The sequence below is a fragment of the Anguilla rostrata genome, chromosome 3 (assembly GCF_018555375.3).
Source record: "Anguilla rostrata isolate EN2019 chromosome 3, ASM1855537v3, whole genome shotgun sequence".
Classification (NCBI taxonomy): Eukaryota; Metazoa; Chordata; class Actinopteri; order Anguilliformes; family Anguillidae; genus Anguilla; species Anguilla rostrata.
The window spans coordinates 53,262,333-53,275,347 of record NC_057935.1 but is presented as its reverse complement, the minus strand read 5'-3'; the positions used below and the strand labels follow the sequence as shown (position 1 = coordinate 53,275,347).

General features: G+C 38.1%; 1 protein-coding gene across 3 annotated transcripts in view; it reads right to left on the bottom strand.

The window, feature by feature from the left end:
- The window catches only part of nlgn3a (neuroligin 3a), a 206,793-nt gene extending 201,354 nt beyond the window's left edge, over window positions 1–5,439 (bottom strand). For 2 of the 3 annotated variants that reach the window (XM_064328188.1, XM_064328189.1), the window contains exon 1: window positions 5,156–5,438. The gene's annotated coding sequence lies outside the window, so the exon portion shown is untranslated. Of the gene's footprint in view, window positions 1–5,155 lie in introns of all 3 variants that reach the window. The other variant, XM_064328187.1, reaches the window with a different exon arrangement.
- Between the last annotated feature and the right edge of the window lie 7,576 nt (window positions 5,440–13,015).

The following is a 13,015-nucleotide window of genomic DNA, read 5'->3' as shown; positions in this document are numbered from 1 at the left end:
AGCCGGTTTGGACATTAAAAAACAGGAAGGAATTGTCTTTTACACTTGCCAAGGTTATCGAAGAGTAATGGTGTTAAGTCGGAATTACGTTATGCGAATCATACAATTCATTGTGTTTCAAAAGCTCATTTGGCAATGATTTTTGCCACATATTTACAATAAGCAAAATATGTATTGCGGTTCCTCAGAAAATACTCACTCCTAATAGGCTAATTGATGCAATTATCATACTGAATAGTATAGTACCACTGTATTTAGTAAAACATGATTTTAGAAAGAAGCATGTCTTTGTTCAGTGATATTACATTAGTAAAACATGTCTTAATTAAATAGCTTTTTTACTTATATTTTCTCATTCCATTCATTCGGGTTATGCTGAGTACACAAATAATGGTAAATAAAATCCTTTTTCATTATCACAATGCAGATTATTCTGCTGAATGCATGAGAATCTAAGTGCTTCTCACAACCTACTCATCCCCGATCTTGGTCGAGGCCCTCCCATTTCTCTCCTTGACTATTGCAACTCCCTATTGGCCAGGCCTCCCTGCCTAAGCCACCAGACCACTTCCACTCATTGAGACTGCCACTAGTCGGCTGGTCGTTGACCTCCAACTGTAGTTTGCCATGCCTCACTACTCCTTGTCTCCCCTCACTAGCTTCCGACTACGGCTAAAATTGAATTCAAGGCACTGTTCCTTGCCAACAAAGCAGTCAAGGGCATGGCTCCCTCAGACCTTCAGTCCATCATGAAACCCCACCCCCCTGACTAAGCCTTCTGCCCTCTCTGCTCCATGACCTGCATTCACCTGGACATTCTGTTTTGTTCCTCCTCCTTGCCTCCATGAAATGTAAATATAGACCTTAAATATGTATGTATAGGATATATATATATATATATATATATATATATATGCATATGCAGTACATACAGTGAGCTCCATAATATTTTGGACAAAATATTTGTATAATATATTTTTTCTTGATTTGCCTCTGTACTCTACAATTTTAGATTTGTAAACAATCAATTCACATGTTGTTAAAGTGCATATTCCCACCTATTATTAAAGGGTATTTGCATACATTTTGGTTTCACCAGGTAGAAATTACAGCACTTTATATACACAGTTCCCCCATTTTATGGCACTGTAACTTTTGGGGCATCAGGCTTCACAGGTGTTTCTGGTTAGTCAGGTGTGTTCAATTGCTTACTTAGTGCAGGTATAAGACAGCTTTCAGCATCCAGTCTGGATTATACGCTTTTGGATGCCTTTGGAATTTGTTATTGCCATTTGTCAACATGACGACTAAAGCTGTGCCACTGAACATCAAGAAAGCAATTATGAGACTGAGAAATTAAAAAAAATAAAAACAGTCAGAGACACAGGCCAAACTGTAGGCATACCAAAATCTACTCTTTGGAACATCATTAAGAAGAAAGACAGCACTGGTAAGCCCAGTAATTGCAATGGGCCTGTCGGCCAAGGAAGAACTCTACAGTTATTGACCAAAGAATTTTCACTATAATGAAGAAAAACCCTCAAACACCTGTCCAACAGATCAGAAACACTCTTCATGAGGCAGGTATGGATGTGTCAGTGACTACTGTCCACAGAAGACTTCAAGAGGCTACACTGCAAGCCACCAAAAACAGGATGACAAGGTTACAGTTTGCTACACTAGTTAGCCACCAAAAACAGGATGGCAAGTTTACAGTTTGCTAAGACTTACCTAAAATAGTTGCAGAATTCAGGAAAAAAAGTTATTGTGGACAGATGAGACCAAGATTCAATGTATCAGAGTGATAGCAAGAGAAAAGTGTGGAGGCCAAAAAGAACTGCCCAAGATCCAATGTACCTCATCTATGAAACATGGTGGTGGCCGTTTTTTTGCTTTGGGCATGTATGGCTGCCACAGGTACTGCCTCATTTGACTTCATTGATGATGTAACTGCTGAAAGCTTCAGCAGAATTAATTCTGAAGTGTTTTTAAAGGCTAAAAACAGGAAAATTATTGAGTGATCAGGTCTTTCAACCAGTCTGAATCCAACTGAACCAAACTCTAACGGTGTACATTTAGTCCGATTGTGGTCCAGAGTGGGACCAAATATACTCTGCTAGAGTTGAATTAACAGGAGGTCTCAGTGTTCTCTTTAGATGAGACTAAAACCAGTATTCACACAATAATGATGTGCTACAGTCTGAATGAAAATTATGTGGAAAGCAGATACTTCTGACAAATGTGATAGCAGGCTTTTTGTGGTAAAGCCTTAAGACGATCCATTCAATAAGATTTAACCCTATTGACATGCACTGTGCCCAAGTTCTATGGGAGTCTTTCCATATCTGGTTTCACAAGACTGTAACTGTGTGAACTCTGAAATATCACTTCTTAAATGTTTTACGGTGCAGCCATTTAAAAAAATAAATCTTTAATGTTAATTACAAATGTTGCCACATTTACACCATATGAATGGCACACTTTCAGCATCCCTTGTAAAGTTAAAACACAGCACTGTAGTGTACTCTTCATGAGTACAGCAGTGTATGTAATGAATATCATTAGTTGCAATTGCTTAAATTGGAGTCAAACTGAAAGCAACAGACACTGTTGAAACAGAACTTCATGTAAAACATGTAGGTCATACTTCGATCTACAGCACGCATGACATTTGCAAGAAATACCAGGACAACTGAAACTTACTTAATCTTCCAACATGCAAACAAAAGCTGGTCGAGGGGTGCTAATTGGTGAATGTAGCCTACTTAATATGATGCATAACACACTTGACACCCAGGCAAAATATTTGAGAAGCTAACTCATCCAATCCAACCATAGAAGTATGTGATTTAATGTACTGTTTTTGAATGGAATGTACCCTTCAATGAATGTTACACAACAGGGCAGAAAACCCCTAAGAAAGCAGTTTTTTTAAACTGGTAAATTATTTCTTAAAATGTGAGTATAACAAGTTAGGAAAGCACCACAAAGTGAAACATTGTATATTGCCCGAGAACTGAATTGGATTTGGAGTGACAGGGGCCCTCCACCAGACCAGTCTACGAGACAAGAATAAGAATAGACACCAAAAAAAGGAAGAAAAAAAAAATCTCAGCTCAAACCCGTGAAAAATCTTAACAAAATGCTTAATGAGCACACTTCATTAGTAATACAGACGTCTCCACAATGGAATCACAGGGTATGTAGTATGAATCTTAGTCTTTTTAAAGCACGTTGTATTATTATTTATTTTTTGATGGGGGGGAGGGGGGGTTGCAGCATTCATAACAAACTTATTTTTGCCATTATCGTTCTGCTCACAGAGCCATAATTAAACTGGTGGTTATTTCCTGTTGAGTACATGAAAAGCTCTTAAATTCGAAAACCGCTTTATGTTGCAAAAGATAGTATTCTCATTGATAGTGATGTGAAGAATTTCTCTTTAATGTTTTAGTTCAACAGGCACAATTGCGTATTCACAAAATCACCATGACAACTCCGAGGCTGACATTTTTCTCCCCTCTTTCCTTTGCAATTCAATTCTTCCTTTTAATTCTCCCACCCCCTCTCTCTAAATGACAATGTAACCGCTTGGATCCCGGGACAGCGCCGACTTCTTGATTTTTTAATAGAATGATGGTTGCAAATCATGCCATTAGGAGGAAATTCATTTGAAGCTTGTCTGAATGCATGTATCTCATAGACCGCATCAAGTATTTTACAAAAAATAAATTGACTACATTATATGAGCTGTACTGGCTCATGCACAAGTATTTATATATTACTCAAAAAGATAACGTCAATTTACAACAAGTGTTTGTCTACATTACGATTATGGTTACATGTAACACTTCATGTGTGTTAATTGAAAAGGTAGGGCTATCACTCGGGCATGTACATGACCATAATTTTAATTATCCTTGTAAAGATTTTAGCAGTGCAGTCATTGCTAGATTGTGCTGCTGAGCACCCGCGCCAGAGACGGCGAAAAAAGCGTTTAAGGTCCTAGCTACATTTTAGGATTTACTTATTCGAAGTGATTAATGGAGACGGGAAAACTTGCAATGATTTCGGAATGGGGACTATATGCTACTGAGTATTATTATTATTATTATTATTATTATTATTATTATTATTATTATTATTATAGTAGCCTATTATATTATCACTACCGTTCATACAACTACTGCTACTATTACACTACTAGCCTACTACTACTACTACTACCATTACTAGTACTACTACTACCACCGCTAATAATAATAATAATAATAATAATAATAATAATAATACAATATTGTGTGTCGATTCCATATTTGAAAACATACCAAACCACCCACCGGATTAAAACTGCGCAGCGTTTTATTCAAGGAAAGTAGCTGGTTTTTATTAACTTAGTATCAGAACCGTCACGCAGTCGCTAGAGTTTACTGTAAACCGAAGCATCAATTCTCTCTAAATCCTACTTAGGTCAAGGACAATACAGTCTCTACAGGTTTAACCAACATCAGTATTAGGAAGCCGCACACTTTTCGCACGATTTAGCTACTGTTGCGGGGATTCATTTTAAGACATCGTATTGGAGCTTTAGCTTTATGCGAGGACTAAACAGCTAATCACTGCAATGCCCCTGTGGACCATGCTTCTGTTGGAATACATCCGAAATATGCGACCCATCGGCGATTTACAAGTGATCAGTTTGAGGATTTGTAAGAGGAAAGCCATCTACGGTTTTATTTATTTATTTATTTCTCCCTGAGGCAATGAAGAGCGAGTCCTATTTTACCGGCAAAGGGACACAACGGTTAAGATGGGCACCGCGTAGCAATATTATTAAGCTAACTTTAAAGAACATGATATTCCTTAAACTCTCCAAATTTAAGTGCTGCTTATGGACCATAATCAACCTAAACCCCAGCTCGTACATGTACTAGTTTAATTGTAAGCAATCTACTGACAGCATCTCAAATCAAAGATTGCTTAGGCTAATCACGAATTACCCCACTGGAAAATAAAATCTACATCGGCAAGATTCGGCTATGTAGACAAATTTATGAATATTTCTACGTCAATGTTTTAACTGACATCATGGCTGATCTAATTTTCACCGAGTATTTCATACCCGATATAATGTCATCACAGACATGAGACTTACCTGCCTTGGCGAAGTATCAAATCCCCCATTCCTGGTCTTTTCCTTTAAAGCCACGTTATTGTTTTAGGAATGTTAAATCGTATTTTTTCTCCCCCTTGAATTCCCTTTAACTGGTTGTGCTGCCGTTTCGTTTGATGTTCGTCTATGAAGATATCCTTTAATACTCTTACTCCATTCACATTTTCACGTTTTTCCTTCGATTTTATCCCCGGATACTATCATCCGTTTCGATGCTCGTATCTTGCCCATTCGTGAGATCTCTTCGTGTGTACGCGCAGCGCAGACACGGCTGTTACTGTCGGGAGCGCCGAAGGAGACGCGCGTTCCTAGGCAACCAAGGGTACAAGCAGTTACACTTGCAGTCTGCATTGAAGAATTTGAGCGAGGAATTCTGCGGCTGACGGTTTTAAACAGAAATAATTAATTTCAGTGCTCGTTTCTGTCCACTTTCTATCATAAGTAACACACAAATAACATTATAACAGTTTCGTTTTATGTCCACATCATACTGTAGGGATACCCAATGAAGTTTTCTCTTTTTTTTAAATGAGGGGGCGGCAATATAGCTTAGCTACTGTTTTCAAGCTCAAGAGATATTCCGTTGGTTTTTAAGAGGCTTGGTGTGGGTCGTAACTGAGTCGTGTTAAAATTACCCAGTATGCTATTCATTTTTACACAGACATATTACTGTTAGGCTAACCCAATTACGTTGAGTAAAGGCAGCATGCGTTTATTTTGCTACAGCGTGCATATGAGGTCTATTTCATTCAGTGGTTATTTTTGTTCCAGTATTTTATAGCGTATCACATTTCAGAGATCACCATGTCAATGGATATATAATCATTTGGAACGTCAAGGACATTGGATCTCCGCGCCTGCTAGAAAATGAACGGAAATTAATTTTACACTTAATATGCGTGGATTCCTCATTTGCGGTAGCTAGATCTCACTCTCGCTGGTTCTACAGAAAAATGGTTCACATGTTAAAATGCAGTGCATATATAGATTTCTCGTGTTTTCCTTATTCTTTCATCAAAAGATTAATCAATATGTTTCAATAGCCTGTCTCCCAGCCCAAGGCAATATGACAACATAGGTAAGAATGTCGCGAAATGTATTTTTGTTTTCTGGTATTTCCCCAGGTGAATCATACTTTCTGTAAAAGAAGTAGTTCGAATCAGATAAAAACCTAGTTCTGACTTTACACTCAATTAATACATTAATGGTACTCTCACTGGTATTCAAATGCATGACTCAGACCATTGTTCAGATCTTACCACTCACATTCCTGTGAAATTGGATTTCAATATGAAAAAGGTTTATTAAAAACACTAAATTGCTGTGAAGCAAACATTTTTGTCTCGCTCTCCCTGGTGCGTGAACTGATTTATTCAGGGTTTACAGGAATTTAATTTAACATTCAATTTGATTCTGAATTAATATGTTTTTGTTGTCTTTTCCAGTTTGTCTCTCTGCAAAGAAAATAATTCTTCATATTTCGACTTGGTGAACTGAACTATATTTTGATACAAATAGAGCCATCATGCATTACAGTAGCCTACTGGTTGGTGGTAGTGTTTCCTTGATATAACTTGCATTCTCTATTGTTCAGTATTTATTATTTTAATTTATAATACAGAGCAGGGGTTTTCTACCTTTTCTGATCCAGGGACACCCACCCTGCCCCAAAATGCACCCAGGGGATCACCATCATTATTTAAAAAATATTATTTATTTTTTTTTTTTCTTCCTTTCATGTGATTTCATGTTTTAAAATATTTTCTCAAATATAGGCTATAGTCAAATATTTTCTCAATATATACTGATTACATATCAAGTCTGGCCTGCAACCTCCTACATTACCTTCAAGGATTCCCTGTTGAAAACCCAAGATCTAGAAACTAGTACATTAATGTTATGTCCACATAAGTCCCTGGAATTCAACTGGAACATCAGTTACTCTTCATCATGTCTTCCAGTTTGATAGCTGGTGTTATCATGATGTGGATGGAAATTCTGGTTCAAAAGGTTTTCATTTGGATTCAGGGCAACAGACAGTGTATGAGGTGCTTTTAAATAGCATAAGGGTTTATTGCTTGGTGGAGTATTTATATCCTGGAGCAAACTTGTTTTTGATAGCCATGAGTGGGGTCTATATATTCATAAACCTTTAACTTCTATGGATACATTTGTGTAATATGTCTGTTTTCAGAAATGGTATCATGGAGCTGGAATATCACTCTGAATGTACACATTTTTGCCAAGATTCACAAACAGTGAGTGGTCCTTGGTGTTCACTTCTGCTATAAAATGGTACGTCAGGCAACACATAGACTAGCCTATTCACAAACAGAAGAAGGGTGAGAAGTCACACTGTTGTGTGTTATTGCATCTAAAGAAGGCAACTGTGGATTTTCTATGTATAGTATTTTCATAGGCTGCAACATACTGTAGGCCCTTATTCAGTCTAGTGTAAATATCCTTTGTCATTTAATTTGAACGATAAATTATATATTTCTTTATACGTTATGTCCTTAATTCTTTCAAAGAATTTCTGTGTTGATGCTTATTTCAATAACTCAAGCTATTATAGTGTTAAAATATTCTTGCAATTCTTTGTCAAAATAAAAATTTAAAAAAAGCACAATGTGGTTATATTGAATTTGTGCCCAGGTTGCCTACTGGAAGGTTAAATGCAGCATGGAGAGTAAGATGCAGCATTACAATGAACTTTCATGTTGTACTTTGAGAAAATAAAAAATCTTGGAAAGCCTTTGGGTAAATGTACAAGCATTCATAAATCCTCCTTGTCATTATCATTTTTCTGGTATGGTGTCTCGTGTTGTGTCTCCCTGGGTTTCATTGCCAAATGTGAATTCATCAGTACCACTTAAGTTGATATATAGTGTAATTATATGTGTATACAGTACATAGATATAGTAGATACAGTACACAGATACAGAAGCAGTTTTTATGTCCCACCCCCCCCCCCCCTCCAATTCCCTAATGCAGCATATGTTAAGCACATATGTTGAAAATATGATTCTTTTTATTTACGCATACCATTGAACAGGCTACATTTTCAGGCTGGTTTTTCCATGAGAGGGTTTTATTGAAGCGGTGTTGGAGAAGAGGTGCGGTTTAATTTTTGAAGGATAGATATACCAGTCTCTCTGATATCCAAGAGAAGAAAAATGTCACTTTTTGTGAAAAATATTGACAATCCGGAATGGTAACAACGTAACATGTCACGTTATTGAGGGGTTTTCTGAAAGAAGAAAAATCATTGACATATTTTGTAGGAAGAAAAAACTCCACTTCAGGCACATAAAGGTTGAAGGTAGTCTTCAAAGGAAGCTGGCTGAATTTTAAATAAGGATGTGATCCAACAGAGGGGGAAAAAAAGCATTTCAACCACAAGCTGAATACTGTATTATGTTCTGGTGGCATAAGGGAGAAGAGAAAAAAATGAAAATTTTTAAATCTGCAGCTCATATTTACAAGCATTTTTAAGATATTTTGATGTAGACATGCTTTGAGAGTTTTAGTATGCTTTATTCTGTTTCCACAAATTCTTTGCCTATACTCCATATGTGTGACTGCAACAGTCTTGTTTGTAACAGTGCAGTACATTGAATGGAAAGAATAACTGCACTATTGACAAGAAAATGATTGTTCATTGCGGTTACAGATAAAGCAATAGTTGAAATTACATGGCACTGTCAGTAAAAGGCATGGCAATCTGTTCACTATCACTCTATTTATGCTGAAGTGATACTTGACTCACAATATAGTTGATGGCAATGGGCAAAAAAGCTCTGCTGCTATGTTCAGATTTACATATTTATTGTTTGGAAGTCCGCAGGGAGTTTTACAGAATGCTAATCGCGTAGTTGGCTCCAGAAGATGGGTAGACGTCATTGTTCCACCGCTTCGAGCGGCGTTTGATTGGTTGGGTGTCAAAAGCCACCCTGTCACCTCTGCTTGGTGGGGGAGACAGGCAATGTGCCTCTGTGTCAATGTGGCAGAGACCGTAGTGGTGGCAGGCAGCTGGATGTGAATGGATGAGTATGGTGCGTGGCGTTGAGAATAAAACGCAAACTGAATCATTGAGCAGGAATGCCTTGGCGCCCCCTGTATGTCTTTCATGTGTAACGTAGACTGGGAGCTGCTTCATCCTCAGGGAGTCTAGACTGTCACTTGGCCATGCGGAAGCTTTAAGCTACTAAGTGGCCTTTGCCGTGTGTGTGCTTCCCCAGAACCTGGTGCAACAGTTTGTTTACTATTTATCAATGTGGAAGTCAGAAGCTTATGCTCACCAAATGCATGCAGTTTGTTCGCACTTTGGAATGCAGCATCTGTCCCTTCCATTCCAACTAGTTTCATGCAATTTCACAAATGGGCCCACAGTTGTAAACTGGGCAGCGTGATGGTTTGAGGTTTCGGATTTGAAGGATTTGAGGATTTCCCACTCTCTCTCGTCATTTTTGACTTTTTGACAATTTTAGCTTGAACCATTGTTTTAGAATCTGCTACATAATTGTGTCAGCTTTCGATGAAAAAGTACACCATGCTCTTTTCACAGGATGCCTGTGGGACCGGGCAAGGGATCTCAAGATGGTGGTTCATACTGTGCCCTCGTTGTGAAGCTCCTCCAGGTGAGCCTTTTCCCTTGCAGGATTCACTTAATCCAGTGCATTTCAATTGATGCGTATCCCTCCCTTTCATAAGGCAGATCTTTGAAGGAGGGGGGGGGGGGGGTCCCTGGAACAAGCTAGTCTTTGAGCCTCTAATGAGTAGAAGGACTGCGCAATTAAACAGATCATCCCTCCAGATGTGCACAATGTATCACATTCCAGCATTTGCACGCAAAAGTTCCAATGTGGTTTTACCGACGAATATTGACTGCATGCTGCACATAAGGCTCTTCCCCACCCCTTGTAAAGAAAGGAATTAGAGCACCATATCTCCTGTGCTCTTGCTCCCATTTTCTCTGAGTGTGTTTAATGAGGGCTATGCGTTTGACACAACCAGGCCCCTTTACAGAGAGAGCTAATTAGCAGGTTTCCTCCTGTCAGCGCCAGCAGCAGATGGGATCCCAGGCCGTGCCCGCCAATGTCAGCGAGCAGGGCTTCACAGGTGGAGGGGGAGAACGCACAGCGTGCCTTCTCCAAACAGACCACTGTTTGCATCCTCAAGGAAATCCAAAGGTGTATTCAGAGGCCAAAGATGAAATCATCTTTTTTTTTCATTCAATGTTTTAAAAAAATATATATTTATGTTTCTGTAGAAATCATTCATACACCAACATCACATGAGCATCGGAACACAAACCATTGCATGGCTTAAGTTTTTCATCTTATTGAATCTTTAAAGAGAATTTATAGCTTTTCATCTGGTGTTTAACACTACTGTTGTAGAAGTCATGTGCTGTACAATAATCTTTTTTAAATTTTTTATTCTGCATTATAAATTACTGATGTGATCAGATGTACAATGTGAGATTCTCTCTGGAAAGTGGCTTTCTGCCACTGTAAAAAACATGCAAATTCTGATATTGATGGATGAGGTACTTTTTCCCTAGACTGGCGAATAACTTTCTCATACATACACTCATACAATGTAACTCCCCCACCAGGCAAAGAAAATAAATAAATAGGTTTAATAAGGAAAGCCATATGTTTACTAAATGAGTAACCAGGAACGCCCTAGTGATAGAGATATAATTTGCTGGGGTTGTGAAGTAATTGGATTTTCAGTCAAGGATGATTGACATTTTAATATCTCCCAAATTACAATTAGAGAGTTATTTACTTTTTGTTTAAGGTACTTTATCCAGACAAGAGACATACACATTTGGGCAGTTATTATAGTATATTAGCCCTGATGAATGAGAGACACAGGGTAAGCGAATGAAGTTACATTCATTAACATTCGTTTCCATACAAACAGTGTGAACGGGCAACACGTGAGCATATCGCTGTTTATACTCACATAGCGAGCCACTTAAGAAAAGAGGAGGAGAAAAGAAGAACATAAAAAATAAATGAATAAAAAAGAAAGAAAACAAGAACATAAAGGAACATTATCAGCAATGATTACTCAATACACAAAGCAATACAATTCAGGCAGTACACTTTTCTTTCACTATGAAACTCATAGGAAAAATGTTTTTCTATTGTCCTTGTGTGTTTACCACAGAAAGGGTATAAACATGGTGGACAAGAAAGAGATCACTGTTCAAATAGCATTAAGGATTATAATGTAATATATGCTAATTATCTCATTGCCTTTCATGTTCATTCAGACATCCTGCTTGGTACATATAACAGAATGGTTTGTACAGCTCCTGGAATATTTGGCAAAAAGTTACAGACCTTCAATTTTTTACTCATAGGATAGCCTGTGGGCTGGCCATCCTCCACTATATTCATGGGAAGCCTGGAGTGATTCTGAAGGTGTTTATTAGGGGGAGCCAGTAGTCAGTATAGGACATCGGTGGGCAATTCCGGTTCTGGAGGGCCGATTTGTTTGCGGGTTCTGGTTTCTACCGTTAGCCTGGCTAAATGAGCTAACTGACTGCATACACTGACACTGGTTCACTCATACATTACATCACTGTAAAAGGTTTCATATAGAGACACAAGAACAGACTTTGGCTGTCATTCATGTGCTTGTCAAGAAACTAAAATGTCAGAAGGTGTAAATGTTAGGGCTAATTAAATAATTAAGGCCAGAAGTTGGCATGACAACAAGAAAGAGATATGGCCCGCGTTGTCCACCTCTGGTTTAGGAGGTGAAGGCTATAGTAGGTTGATTGGGAACTTACCTTTAAGGTGACCATTTTGAACATTCCAAATGGCAGGCAAATAGGATGTCTGAACAGAAGGAAATAACTGATTTATTGAGGTAGCACAACAAGATCCTGGTCTGTAACATCTGGGAATGCATACAGTACATTCCAGAAAGAATGTACATGAAGATTCAAAGCCAACATAAACCCACTTAACCCCCATTCCAGCCTCACGTCCAGGCATACATAGGACTGTACCCTGTATCACAAATAACACCTTGACTTGGAGGGGTGTGTTTAAAATAAATAAATTAATTAATTAGATTCACTGATTATTTGTTGATGCTTTGCTTAATCTTTGAAGCCCCACCTCATTTCCTGTAAATCATCACAGATGTATTTGTGAGCAACAACGAAAACTCCATGCTTGCACAGGGTTCCAACTCTTAATCAGAAATAGATAATATTCATATTTCTGGATGCATGTACAACACGCATGCATACTTATTTACAATCCAGTGTTATTGTACTCTTGTTGCCTGCTAGTGTACACTCACAATTGCTCTGCTTGAATCCACTGAGATAATCACAGACGTAAGCAGAACCAGAGCCGGCAGTTGGCATAAACAGTCTATGCAGTCAGTTAGGGCCACAACCACAGATGGGCCACACAATTCAGGTTTTAAATGTTTTATATTTTGTTGAAAGACATTTTAATTGGGCGGTATTCAGAGGCACAAACATCTTTTTTGATGCTATTGTTCTTGCACCAGTTCCCAGGTCCACAATCACTGAACAATTATTCATTATTTAAACAGGACAACAGACGTTCATGAAAACTCATCTTGAACATTTCTCCCTGAATTCAACTTGAAGAAATGTGTGGCTAAACAAACTGTTATCTTGTTAATTAATTTTTATGTTATTTATAAAGAGGATAAAAACAGTAGTTGCAGCCTGAGCCATATGTCTGGCATGACCCATAGCTGACTTGTTTTATGTTTTTCATAATGTGGATTCAAGGCAGCCGAGTACCTTTCAAAAGTAGCTGTAGTTTAGTTACACTT